Raw genomic sequence first — 12,313 nt, 5'->3', positions numbered from 1 at the left:
ATAAATAAAAGTATTGTTCAGGCTGGTTAATTTTTTACTTTTTTTTTTAATTGCTTACTTTATTTTGAGGTAGCTCTATGATCAGTGAAGTACCTTTGTCTTCTCTTGTCCTGTCTCTGAAAGTGAAGGCAATAACTGAAAATAATGAAATTGAGTGGCCAGGCTACCCAGACATATAAATTGCACATAGCACTCCGATAGCAGTGATGCCCCAGTGAGCAGACTGATCTTGAGAAAGTGAACAGATACAGAATGAGTTTAAGAAAGAACTTTACAGTAGAGATAAGGAAGGATCTGATCTGCACATTATTCAATAAATCTCGAACTCCTGGTGATCCAGATGGTCCCTTTGCTCTTTTACTGATGTGTGATCATTAGCAGAGATGGGTAGCCCATCAGTAAATCAACCTGAATACTTTTGTTATAATAGTCCTCATTACAGAACATTGATAGATTAACTGTGCTCCATTTCAGTTTATGAGCAAAGCTCTTTGCTCTCCCTGACAGTGTGATTAATGTGAGGTTCACATACTTAACATTAGAGACCAGTATTTATGGCCTTAAAAACATCAAGAAAAAAGCAAAATGTCTGCTGTGACAGCGTATATAGTACAAGTGTCAAATTTTATCAAGGATCCTCTCATCCATTATAGCTTCAAGAGGTGCTATCATTTACCAAGCTGACCTGGCAGACCTCGGAGCCTCATTGTAACATTCTTTGTATGGTAAACCAGTTAAGAGCAAAATACAGGCTAAGTGAGACATAGCTGAACACTTTCATATACTCAATAAAACCATTACTGGGAAAGAAATCGCCAGCAAGCCAGACAAAGTCATTCTTCTCCAACGAGGGAGGATGGAGTCAAACTTAGCGAAGTGAAGTGATGTTCTCCCTCCTTTGCTGTACAAATTGTGAGCAGCGGTGCCGATACTGACGTGTGAGTGGTGCAAATTTGGGAGGGACTGAAGGGTAAGGTTGAGGCATGGTCCAGGCCAAGCCATCACACAAATCTTTGCAATTATTTGAGTTGTTTTCAGTGATGCTATTCTTTAATTAAGGGGGTTGAAACTTAGCAGGGGCTTGCAAAAGAGTTATAATGGGTTTGTCTGCAATGCAGCTTGGAAGCTTCAGGGAGCACAATCCCCATTTATGTTAAACTAAATTCTCTTACGGGCCTCAGAATCCAAAATCTTGAGTGAGGGAAACAGATCAAATCATCTCAAGTTTGGACATCCTGTTGCAAAGTCAGGCTTCCCAAAAAGACCTGGATTGCCCTCCACCTCCCGCACATCAGGGACATGCCTGTAATAGGCACAATCTGCTCAAGGAGCAGCACTGCTCAGTGGTTGCCATCACAACATGTTTCATAGATGAGCTCAGAGACAGCTTGACCAGGTTGATTTATTAATATGCTCCTACAGTAGGACAGGTGTTACCAAATGACTAATACTGGCCCTATTCAAGATATCAGTTAAGCATTCAAAGGCACTTAAACGTGCACGTAATCACAGATACCCCTCAGTATCATTGACTTCAAGGAGATACCAACATGCAGTTAGAGTCAAGCACATGCTTAAGTACTTTCATAAATCAGGACCATTATTTGGTTAAACTACTTGTCACATTTGTGAAAATACTGACAGATTGCGAAAGTTTAATTGACATAAGGTTGAATGATTATTTGTCCAGAAATGTGAAGGACTACCATCCAGCTTTCTGTCTTTGTCTGAACTCGTTCAAAAGATACATCTCTCCTGTGTTGAAGGTGAGTAACTGCAAAGAGCTCCAGTGTGCTTTGGTTTCGGTGTACATTTCAGTGGGTTTAAGGCACGCAATGACAGGGAGGTTCAGGGACTGTAATTTCTGGACATATTTTGCCATGTCTAAACACAAAGAAACTATCTGCAGGATCAGGTTGTGAACCAATAAAGTACAAACAGCAGATAGGATTAAGTTTGGAAGGAAACCAAACTGCATTTAAAGATTCAACTAGCTTTATCCACAGGCCTGTGCACCAAATGAACAGGCTGTTTCTCAAAGCGGAGACTTTAACTGGCATCATAATATACTACCCAACTTCCATCCAACAGTAGATACCATGCAAGACCCTGCAGGCAGTGCTGTTTCACATCACCCCCACAATTTGAGGGTTAAAATGCTATCCACCACTAGCTGGGAAAAGGATTTGGATGCTTTCTGGTTTGGAAAAGTTTCTTTTTCATGATAAAGAGCTCTCAAATTCAGCTGTGAGTTATAGTTAAATCGCTGCCTCTAAATGCCTGGAGTCAGTGGCAACTTTCCTGAGCTGTGCGGAGATGGGAGCTTACAAAATGTCTCCATTTGATGTAAGGGGGGGGCCTTGCTGAGGAGTTCACATTTACCCAGAGATTTATTGGGGGAGAGGGCAGGCTTGTGCCAGACTTGAAAGAGAACATGCTTCTGCGAGATAAATTCATTTTCATGTTTGTTTATCTAGAGTAGAAAAACGGTCCTGCCTAGTAGAGCATATGCTGGGTGTAATGAAAGACAAACGTCAGCTTTTGAAGGAAAACACCCATTCATCAAAGGACATGGGAGAACAAACAACTTGTTCATTAAAACACAATTGAAAGGTGGCTTCTCCTCTCCACTCCACCTGCTTTCCCAAGCTGGGGGTTGCATGGGAAACTGCTGCTCTCCTCACTTTCTACTTACTCTCTGTCTTGGAGCAGATGAAAGGCTTTTCCAATCTCAGAGATGGGCAAAAAAGATGCCCAAAGCCTAGGTCCGCAGTACTTCATCAGCTTTTTCTTCACTGTTTTGGAGAAGGCCACGTCTCCATTCAGTCCAAGTCTCTTGTGACAGATCTGGCTGAAGGACTGACTCCGTAGCTGGGCCAAATTCTGAAGGCACTCTGTACTCTGAGCGAGTTCTTGTGTCAGGCACTGGAAGCTGGTAATATGATACATCCCAAGGATCCCTCTGAATAGGAGGAAGCAATCTAAATCTTCTAAATTTTCCCAGGATGGGAAAGCAATTTCCTCCTCCAGCTGTAAGAATGGAGCAGATTGGAAGGTCTCAGGGAAAGTAATTATTGCCCTTTGATGAGTCTATCAGGAAGCTGAGACTGGCTCATTGGTGTGAACAAACATTTTTGTCTTTGACCTAATTGTCTGTGTAAATCCAACAAAAAGAAATCATCAACTTAGTGTGTCCAGTGTCTATAACCCTGCATGTAATGTTTATTTCTTTTATGAAGTATCACACAGATATATGGACATAAATAAGTAATAAGTAAAAGAATAAGGACAATAGCCAACACATGTGGTAGGTATCCCAGATAAATCCACCAAGGTTTGGTTTCTGGATGGTTTTTATTGTTTCCCACTACTCTGTTCATTCTCTGTGATTTTTCTGGCCAGTCCTCAGTGAGGCTTTTGATTATAACTGTCATAATATCGGTCATCTGCATCTCTAGAAGCCATAATTAATTAATTTCAGTAAAACCATGAAATATGACAGAGAAGTACAAGTGTTGCTATGGCTGTCCCTCAGACTGTCTTTTATTATAGTATCACACATGAAAGCTCAAGATTAGAAAATGACTGAATCACTGGTTGATTTTTGCACAGTTTTAATATGAAGTCACAGCTCAGTTCGGTCCTTTAAAAAGGGGTCAGCTGAGCCCAAAAGATCATGTTTACAGTTCCCAGTTGTCAGCAATGACTTGCTGTTTAAAAAAAAGGGAGACTTTGAGACTCCTCTTTAAGTGTAGATTAGATATAAAAAGAAAGGAGTGGAAGAGAGAAATTCTGCTTTGCACTTGAAATTTGCAAACTGGACCTAAGAAGGAACAATACAGCTTCAATCCAGGAACACCTTGTAAAACCAAAGCCAAGAAAAATGTGCGTAGGTAAAATTACTCACCCTCCTGATCGCAAAACATCAGTGTTGACGTTTCTTTGGATGTAACTGGAAACTTATTAATGATGATCCACTTTAGCTGGGGATTTTCTTAACCTATAAAGTTCAAGTAGCTGTTTCTTCTCCCCAGACCACTGATCTGGCTTTGCTGACTCTGGGACTAAATAGACGCCTTGTGCAAGTGACCTTATTGACAACGCTTGGCACATAAGTTTTATTTTCAAAAAGAGAGCAAGCAGACACCCAGGTTTAACTTGTGACCTATTAATATATCTAGCTGGGACACAGCAAGGCCACAGGCATCTCAAATTGTACATTCGTTTGTTTGAATAGCATACTACTTTGTGCCCACGCACAGCCCAAGCCTGAGAGTTTTGTGGGCCAGGAGGGAGGGGCAGTGTCAGCTGAACCGCTTGGGGAAGCGCTGGGACACGAGGAGGCAGAGTCCCCTTTTTTTCTGTCTGGTTTTTTTTTTCTTTTTTTTTTTTTTCTTTTTTTTTTTTTTTTTTTCTCAATCCAGGGAAGAATAACCTGGATGAACTCTCCAGCCGCACTGGCTCAGCTGTACTGGCCATTGTGTGCGGGGTCACAAGCTCATCCCTTTGCACCCATATGGAAAGGAGCAGCAGCTCCGCAGTGGTTCCTTCCACGTCTCTCCTTCCACCTCTCTTCAGCTCATCTGCTGATCACCCAGGATGCTGTTAGGGAGAGGGGAGAAATAACAACTATTATATAGTTGATAGTAAGTGTGTTTATGCAAGAAAAAGCTAGTCCACTCACCTATTCCTTCCACTTCGCTTAGCAATTATACAGAGGACCCATACTGGAGGGTATACCAGTCTACTTTCATGCTGCTCACAAGTGCACTGCCTTACATGTCTGAGGCCTCATAATGCCAGTTCAGATAGTGACAGAGTGAGTGGCAGACATCTTGCCCAGCTTTAGCCATCAAAAAGGTTTGATATGTGCTTTAACAAAGTCCCTATAATCAATGGAAGGAAAGACACTTTCCAATAAATAGTAATTTCCACCTATCTTAGCATGGGTTGATGGTACTCATCTCCCTCTACTGAATAGAAAATACCAGAGATCAATACCTTTCCAGGGTGCAGGTATGTTTTGCAGGGGTGTTTTGCTTTGCTTTTTATTGGCAAGCACACCAGACTGAGCTATGCTGCTAGGAAATGTTCTCTCTCATAGCAGCTTCTACCAGCACACTGCCAGGGGTAACCTCCCAGCCCCATTTGCAGAGCAGTTCACGTGAAAGCTCTGTTGACACCCTCTAGGTAAATTAGCCAAGGTGGCTGATCCAGCCTTTTCAATTACTGGGCTCAGCTAACACAGCTGATCTTGTTGAAGTGTCATAGGCCATATTGGCATGCTCCCATTTGCTGGAAGATGCCAGGGAGTGGCAACTGTGCAAAAATGATCAGGTGGGGATTGGAACCACTTCCAGATGTACAGCTGGGGCCAGAAAGGTGTATGTTGGGTAACAAGACAGGCTAAAAGACTTCCAGGTTTTTCTTCAGTTGATCAGAAACTAAAAGCTATTGCAAGATTTGAGGGCCAAAGCTTGTCTGCTTTAGCAACTCTGTTCTGCTTTTCTTGTGCCAAGCAAAATGGAAATGGCAATCCTAGAGATAACCAAGCAGTCAAATTATTAAGGCTTAGAGATTTATGCATACAGACACATATCTAGTTTTTAAAGCAAGCCAGGAAGTTCCACTCCTTGGAAAAAAGATTAGGGATATGTCAGGCGGAGCAGACACAGTGGTGGAGACAGCCACTTAGAGGCAAATAAATGAATGATAAAGGTCCCAGGTAGCAGATAACACACTAAAAAATCATTTAATTGCAAAGGAAGGGATATCAGAAGTCACTGTGTTTCTGCTAGTTGTCAAGAGTCCTGCACATGGAGCAAAGCACACAGTGCTGAGATAGCTGAATGGACCTTGCACCGTAATGGAGCTGGATCCAGCTCTAGAGCGAACCCAGGCGTCTGCTTAATTCCTTGGGGGGTGAAGCTGCATTTGCTGAATTCTCCAGCAGCAGAATCAGTCCAAGAAGTACCTTTCCACTCCCATCCACAGCCACCCATCCCCTCTCTCTCTTCTTGCTGCACGTTATCCTCCCCTCTGTCATGCCCATTTGGTTGTTATCCCAGATCTGAACTGAGGCAGCTTAAGTCCAAGGGAATCAAGAACTGATCTCTTACCCCGAATACATGACATCATTTTTGGAGGAAAAGGTCTGATTCATGTTTACCTTTCTGAAACCCCCTGTTCCCTTGCTTTGTAGGTGTCAATAAGCTAGAAGAGATATTGTGAAATATTTCTCAAGCCATGTGGAACACAAATGAAAGGTGGGCAAGTTCACAAAAAATTTTGAATCAGGTTCCTCACTGAAGCTGAACTGCTGAGATCCGGCCATTATAGATGAAGAAGCAAATCTCCAAGGATTTATTTGGTGTTTTGGCAAACTAAGATACCCTTGTCCTAAGAGGAGTGCTGTATCAGGGTATTTAGCTTGTTTGGCAATATATGGCATGTGCCCTGCTGCTTCTGCTCCACAGAAAAGGTGACATGCTCCTATTGAATCTGTTGCCCTTGGAGCATGGCTTTGATGCTGTGATTCAGAGTGGTGGGCTCCCAATGCAGTGATGGCCTCACTGGCCAAGGATGAACTCATTACATGCGGGCATGGGGCAGGCTTGAACCAGTGTGCACAGCTGCACCAGGCTTGTTCTTATGGAATGCAGCAGATGCATCTCCACTGGAGAACCCAAGTGTGCCAGCCCAAGAGGCAGCTTGCAGGTCGCTTCCCCTGTCCTGGAGGCGAGACTTGGGCTGTCCTGCACCACTTGGTGGTAGGGCCTGAAAACACTCCCAAACACGTCTAATCACCAAGTATGAAAGTAAACAATCAGTGCAGAGCACTGCCAGCTCCTCAAGTCAAGGTAGGCTACCAAAAGGCACAGATCTGTAGTTTAATTAATCCTTCTATCCTTCATAAGCACTCCATCAGCAGTGGGATTTCAGCTGCTCAGGGCACAAGGACTACCATCACTGCAGATTTTCCTTATCTGCCTTTCTCCTTGATGGAAGACAATTTTGCTTTACAATAAGATGTACAAGTGGATCTTTTCCATCAGGAGAGGGACTCAGCTTGAAAATAAAGAAAAAAATTTTGTACCCATATATGGAGATTGACACAGAAGCTCTTTCTAATTTTCCATTATAATTAATGAAGCTCTACAGCATGATTCAGCTGTGTAAGCACAGGCGTTTCGTAACCTTTCAGATGCAATGGAGCGTCAGACAACTGTCCAGGGCTGGTAGGTACGAACAGGCCATGGAGACCTGTGTTCCGAAGGCAGTCACATGAGACAGCAAGAGCATCTGAGATAGCACCATACACCTGTGACTTGTGCCTCTGGTCCATGCTTTGACACTTAATTTTAGAGCTCGAATCTGCGCACCAAATCCCACCCAGCAGTCTGGTGAATCCCACCTGGCAATTCAGTAATCCAGTGCTTGACATGTGTGATGTCAGGATGATCATATGTGTCCTCAGAGCAACAGTGCAAGTGGGCAGGAGTCATCCTCAAGGAAAGCAGTTCACCTGGAACCACTGGCATAGCTCCTGCTGGGAATGGGCTACTGGACTAGACAGACTCTGACAGCTACGCATGGATCTTAGCTTCCAAAAACATGTTAATTCATTTCCACAGTCTACAGTAACTGGTACCATGCTCAAGAGAAAGGCTGGAATTTCTAGCCTGTAAAAGCTGAAGTAGGAAACTAAAGAATACTTTTCTAAAAGGCATAGAGAGTTTAGGAGAGTAAATCCCATGGACACAAAATACATAATTCCCACAAAAATAAAAATTCTCACAAATCTGCCTTTTTTACATGCTCCTCTTCAGTTTCTTTGACTCTGTAATGGAGGAAATGTTATGTATTTTTAAAAAATCCTTACATCTCCTGCAGTCCCTTTCCATGCTCTGTTCTCAACACAGTTAACCCTTTTGTTGTTGTTGTTTTGGAGATGCCCTACAACCTGTGTAACACTGCTAAAGCACTTCAAAGAAACTTATCAAAACCCCCTGAGCATGAATGTAATTCTAGGAACAATAAAAAGAACAAAAAACACTGTGAAAAATGGCTGACCTTGAGGAGAGATGAACTCAGTGGGTGTGTGGGGAGGCATAGGGATGGCTGAGGATCACATACAATCAATGGGTAATTTGGAGTAGTTTTCTACCAGTTTGACACAGGTTTCTTCCTTTTTCTGAGTCCACAGGCCCAAATATGTCAATATGTCCTCTGTCATTCTCCAAAATAATTAATTTAAAGGAAACAAACAATGGAAAAAACCTGATTCTGGAGGACCTTGGAAAGGGCTTTAATAGATACAACCACGTGGTTATACTGCCTGTATATATCTGGTTCCGTTTTTTTCTGAGGTTTTATTTCTTGCTCTCACAAGGGGGAATTGTGTGGTAAAGGGATGTCAAATTATATGTTTGCACATGGGATGCAAGAATGGTATCTGTAACAGCTAATGGGAACTGGCATCTTTTTGTATTATGGTTAGTCGTATTATCAGTATTATTATACCAGAACATATATATACACACACCAGATCACGATTTGGGCCATAGAAACTCTTTCAGTAGAGCCTCTAATTTTGGCACGGGTCTGTCTATTCCAAATTCTTCAGGCTGCTTTTATAAAATAAAATAAAAAAATGCTTTCTTCATTGCTTTTGAAAAGAAGTTACTCTGGCAAACTGCCACACACTTCACAGGACACAGGATTTCTCCCTTATCATCTGTGTAGCACTGGGTTTTCACAGACAGGAAGATCCATTACTATTTTGATGTAAATCGCTATTATCGCATTTGAGTTTCTTCTTCCAGTTGGAAAAAAAACAGTGCCACAGCCAGCATGAAAATACAACATGAGAGCAATGAGGGTGACATTTTTCAACTATTATTTCCCATGTTGGTACCTCAAGGCACTTCACAGATCTCCAGAATAGCTGTCCTTGCTTAACACTAAGAGCGCTGCAGTAATGAGAGGTTGAGGATTTGTCCTATGGGAAATGGATGATGAAGCAAGGCTAGAGACTAGGCTTTCTCAAGACCCATTCTGCTCCTTAGCCTTTGGTTTTCCTCCCTTCTTTGTATCACAATATCCACAAACACAGATAGAAAGACACCCTCTCTGCAATAACCTTTTGGCCACCGATAAACAATTTTCTCTGTGTATCCCATCATGGCAACCTAGAGCCTTCCTGGGGTGGTAAGAAATAAACCCATTTCCTCCCACTCACAATGCTGGAGTTTGCTTTGTGAGCCCGAAGAAAAGTTCAACTCAGTATTTTCAGTATAAAGTTTCATATGCACAACTGGCCTGAGTTCATAAAGTAAAAAATGTATGGAATGAAACTAGAACCATTTCAAAAACGTGAAAAATATACATTCAATTAGAAGTGGATCAAAGTGATTTATTTGTGCAGTAGTGTTGAGAGTATATGTTGGGGAATATTGCAGTATAGTTCGTCTTACTGCTAGAGGTGAATCTGAGTCACCGTGCTTGAATCTCAGAGTGAACTTTCCCAGAATTTAGGAGGAAGCCTTTAGATCTCACCAGGGAGCATTAACTGCAGTCTGTGAAGTTGGTTTTGGTTTGTTTTTTTTTTAAATAAATCTACTACCTGGAAACACCATAGACTTAGGTCCATGAAGCCTCCTGCAAGAGTTTCCAGCTGGTGCAGTAACGCCTCTCCTCCCTCTTTGTCCCGTTGCACCAGAGAAGGATGGAAGAAGATGGAAGAAGTGGCTGCTCATGCCACGGAGAGAGGGCTTGACTCTGTCACCCCTCTCCCTGCACGGCCGCTTACCATTAGGACAGAGGACCTGGAAGGTCTCCTCACCATCCTGGTCTTTGCTGGTGGCAGTGATCCTCCAAGCTGTGGAGCAAGAGGGAACTTATTTCTTCTGCAACAGACAGCCCAGGTATTCACACCTTCTCATCAGCATCCCCCAGCTGAGCCAAACACATCCCTGTCTGCAATACAGACTTGGCTGTTGGGCGCATTCTCCGATGAACCCTGTCTTCTCTGACTGAAGCCATTTCCCCATCTCCCGTTTTTTCAGGTTGGAGTGTGCAACCTATTAATTTCAAAGACACCTTTGAATGGTGTAAGGCAAGCTGTTCTTCTCATTTCCAGCTTCCAGGCATTTCATCCATCAGTCACAGGCACAGAGCACCAGATAGCTACCATGAGAAATTAGACGTCAGGTAACATTTGTTTTGGCTTAGCATGTGTTTGTTTAAATGTTAAAATCTCAGCCTGTACTTTATTTTAACCTGTTTTGTCTTTTGCCCATAACTACCTCCACCATATTGTATAGCAGGCTTTTTAGGACTCTAGGAAAAAAGTAAACTGATGTTTTCAGCATGCGCTCTGTGCTTTTGCATGGCGTGTGAGCATGAGAGCCAGGACCCAGTCTCTGAAGGAACATTCATGCTATGTGGGTTCTGCCGGGCTGATTCAGTGGAGAATACCCTAAATCACATGCGAACACACCATTCAGAGGCTATAGTTTCTTCTCAGCCTATGCCAATGTGGTGCCAAGAGCAACTTGGTATTTGTTGACAATCTTGTATGCATGTTGAGTCAGGGAGTTGGACTCAATGATCTTTATGGGTCCCTTCCAACTCAAGATATTCTATGATTCTATGACTTATAAAGAGTCATTGACCAAGGGAGATTTTTATATCCTAGCAAGATTTTGCCATTTAATAGAAGATGCTCCACATCGGGATGAACAAGAGATCATTCAGAGCAGCAACAAGCAGCACTTTATCTGCAGAATAAGGCTTAGCCTGGCATAAGAGTACTGTTATGGGATGCAGGATCCCAGCACACAAACTCTGCTTGATTTGACCAAAGGTGTATAAATTAATCCCACATGGTTCTTGTCATCTCCCTAACTACCTGGTCACCGAGAGTCTACAAAGCTACTTTGCTTGTCATGTAAGTGACCAAATGTTCACTGGGCAAGAGCAAAACTGCTTCCAAAGCCCAGAAACAGAGCACTCTACATAGGACAGAGTTGTGGATTAAGCCCAGCCAGCAACCAAGCACCACAGAGCCTCTCACTCACTTCCCCCCCACCCAGTGGGATGGAGGATTGAATCGGGAAAAAAAGTAAAACTCGTGGGTGGAGATAAAGACAGTATAATAGGACAGAAAGAAAGAAAATAATGATAATGATAATAAAAAATGACAATAATAATAATAATAATAATAATAATAATAATAATAATAGAATTGGAATATACAACACAAGTGATGCACAATGCAGTTGCTCACCACTCGCCAACCAATGCCCAGTTAGTCGCCAAGCAGTGATTTACCCGCCCCAGCCAACTCCCCCCCAGTTTATATACTGGGCATGACATCACATGGTATGGAATACCCCTTTGGCCAGTTTGGGTCAGCTGCCCTGGCTGTGTCCCCTCCCAACTCCTTGTGCCCCTCCAGCCTTCTTGCTGGCTGGGCATGAGAAGCTGAAAAATCCTTGACTTAGTATAAACACTGCTTAGCAACAACTGAAAACATCAGGGTGTTATCAACATTATTTTCATACTAAATCATAACACACACTAAAACATAACAATATACCAGCTACTAGAATGAAAATTAACTCTATCCCAGCCAAAACCAGGACAGATGGGAGGTCAGAATCAAGAGCGTGGTCTAAATTAGGCAAAACAGACTTGAATGTGGGTTGCTACATCTCACATGGATGCTCAATTGATAGGCTACTGTGTGAGGGGTATGTATGTCTCTCATGCTGTTCTAGGATAGGTAAGTCTCACCCTTTTCCCTCTGACCCAAAATTCCGTCTTTGTAGGAACGTGTATGTTCCCATGAAAAGCTTCAACAATCTGACATTTTCATATAGAAAGAAATCCGAAACTGTCCAGTAAGCACTATTAAAAATCTTTAAATGTAGGTTAACAGTTATTGTCAGTGCTCAGGATTTGAATATTTCACTTTCTGGCTGCAAATATTTTTATTTAAACTGGACTTTTGCAAGATGTGGAATACAGTTGCTGCATTCTGATTTGCTGTGTTTTCTTCCTCTTTTAATGTAGAGTGGTGTTTCAAATAAAGCAGGTTTTTGGCTTTTCTACCTACTCTAGCCAGGGGGCAGTAACAAGAATAAAAAAGAAAATAAAAAAAGACAAAGTCTTTTAAATCTCCTAACAATGTAGGCATGATGATCATAATATCAAAACGACGGCATCATTGTAATAATTGTTACTATTATCAGAAAATCACAAGCTACTTTAAAGACTGTTAGGATTACCCATGCTTATAAGGCAGAGA

General features: G+C 42.3%; 1 long non-coding RNA gene across 1 annotated transcript; it reads right to left on the bottom strand.

Annotated features, from left to right (window-relative positions):
* Window positions 1–1,388: 1,388 nt before the first annotated feature.
* On the bottom strand, window positions 1,389–4,113 carry LOC115346364. The gene is made up of 2 exons (XR_003925114.2): window positions 3,908–4,113; window positions 1,389–3,030 (listed from the first exon to the last, which is right to left on the bottom strand). It is a non-coding gene; the product is annotated as an uncharacterized LOC115346364 (long non-coding RNA).
* Between the last annotated feature and the right edge of the window lie 8,200 nt (window positions 4,114–12,313).

Source organism: Aquila chrysaetos, chromosome 1, assembly GCF_900496995.4.
Source record: "Aquila chrysaetos chrysaetos chromosome 1, bAquChr1.4, whole genome shotgun sequence".
In the NCBI taxonomy this organism is placed as follows: Eukaryota; Metazoa; Chordata; class Aves; order Accipitriformes; family Accipitridae; genus Aquila; species Aquila chrysaetos.
Note: the sequence above shows the minus strand (reverse complement) of the source record. Positions and strands in the feature narration are given on the sequence as shown.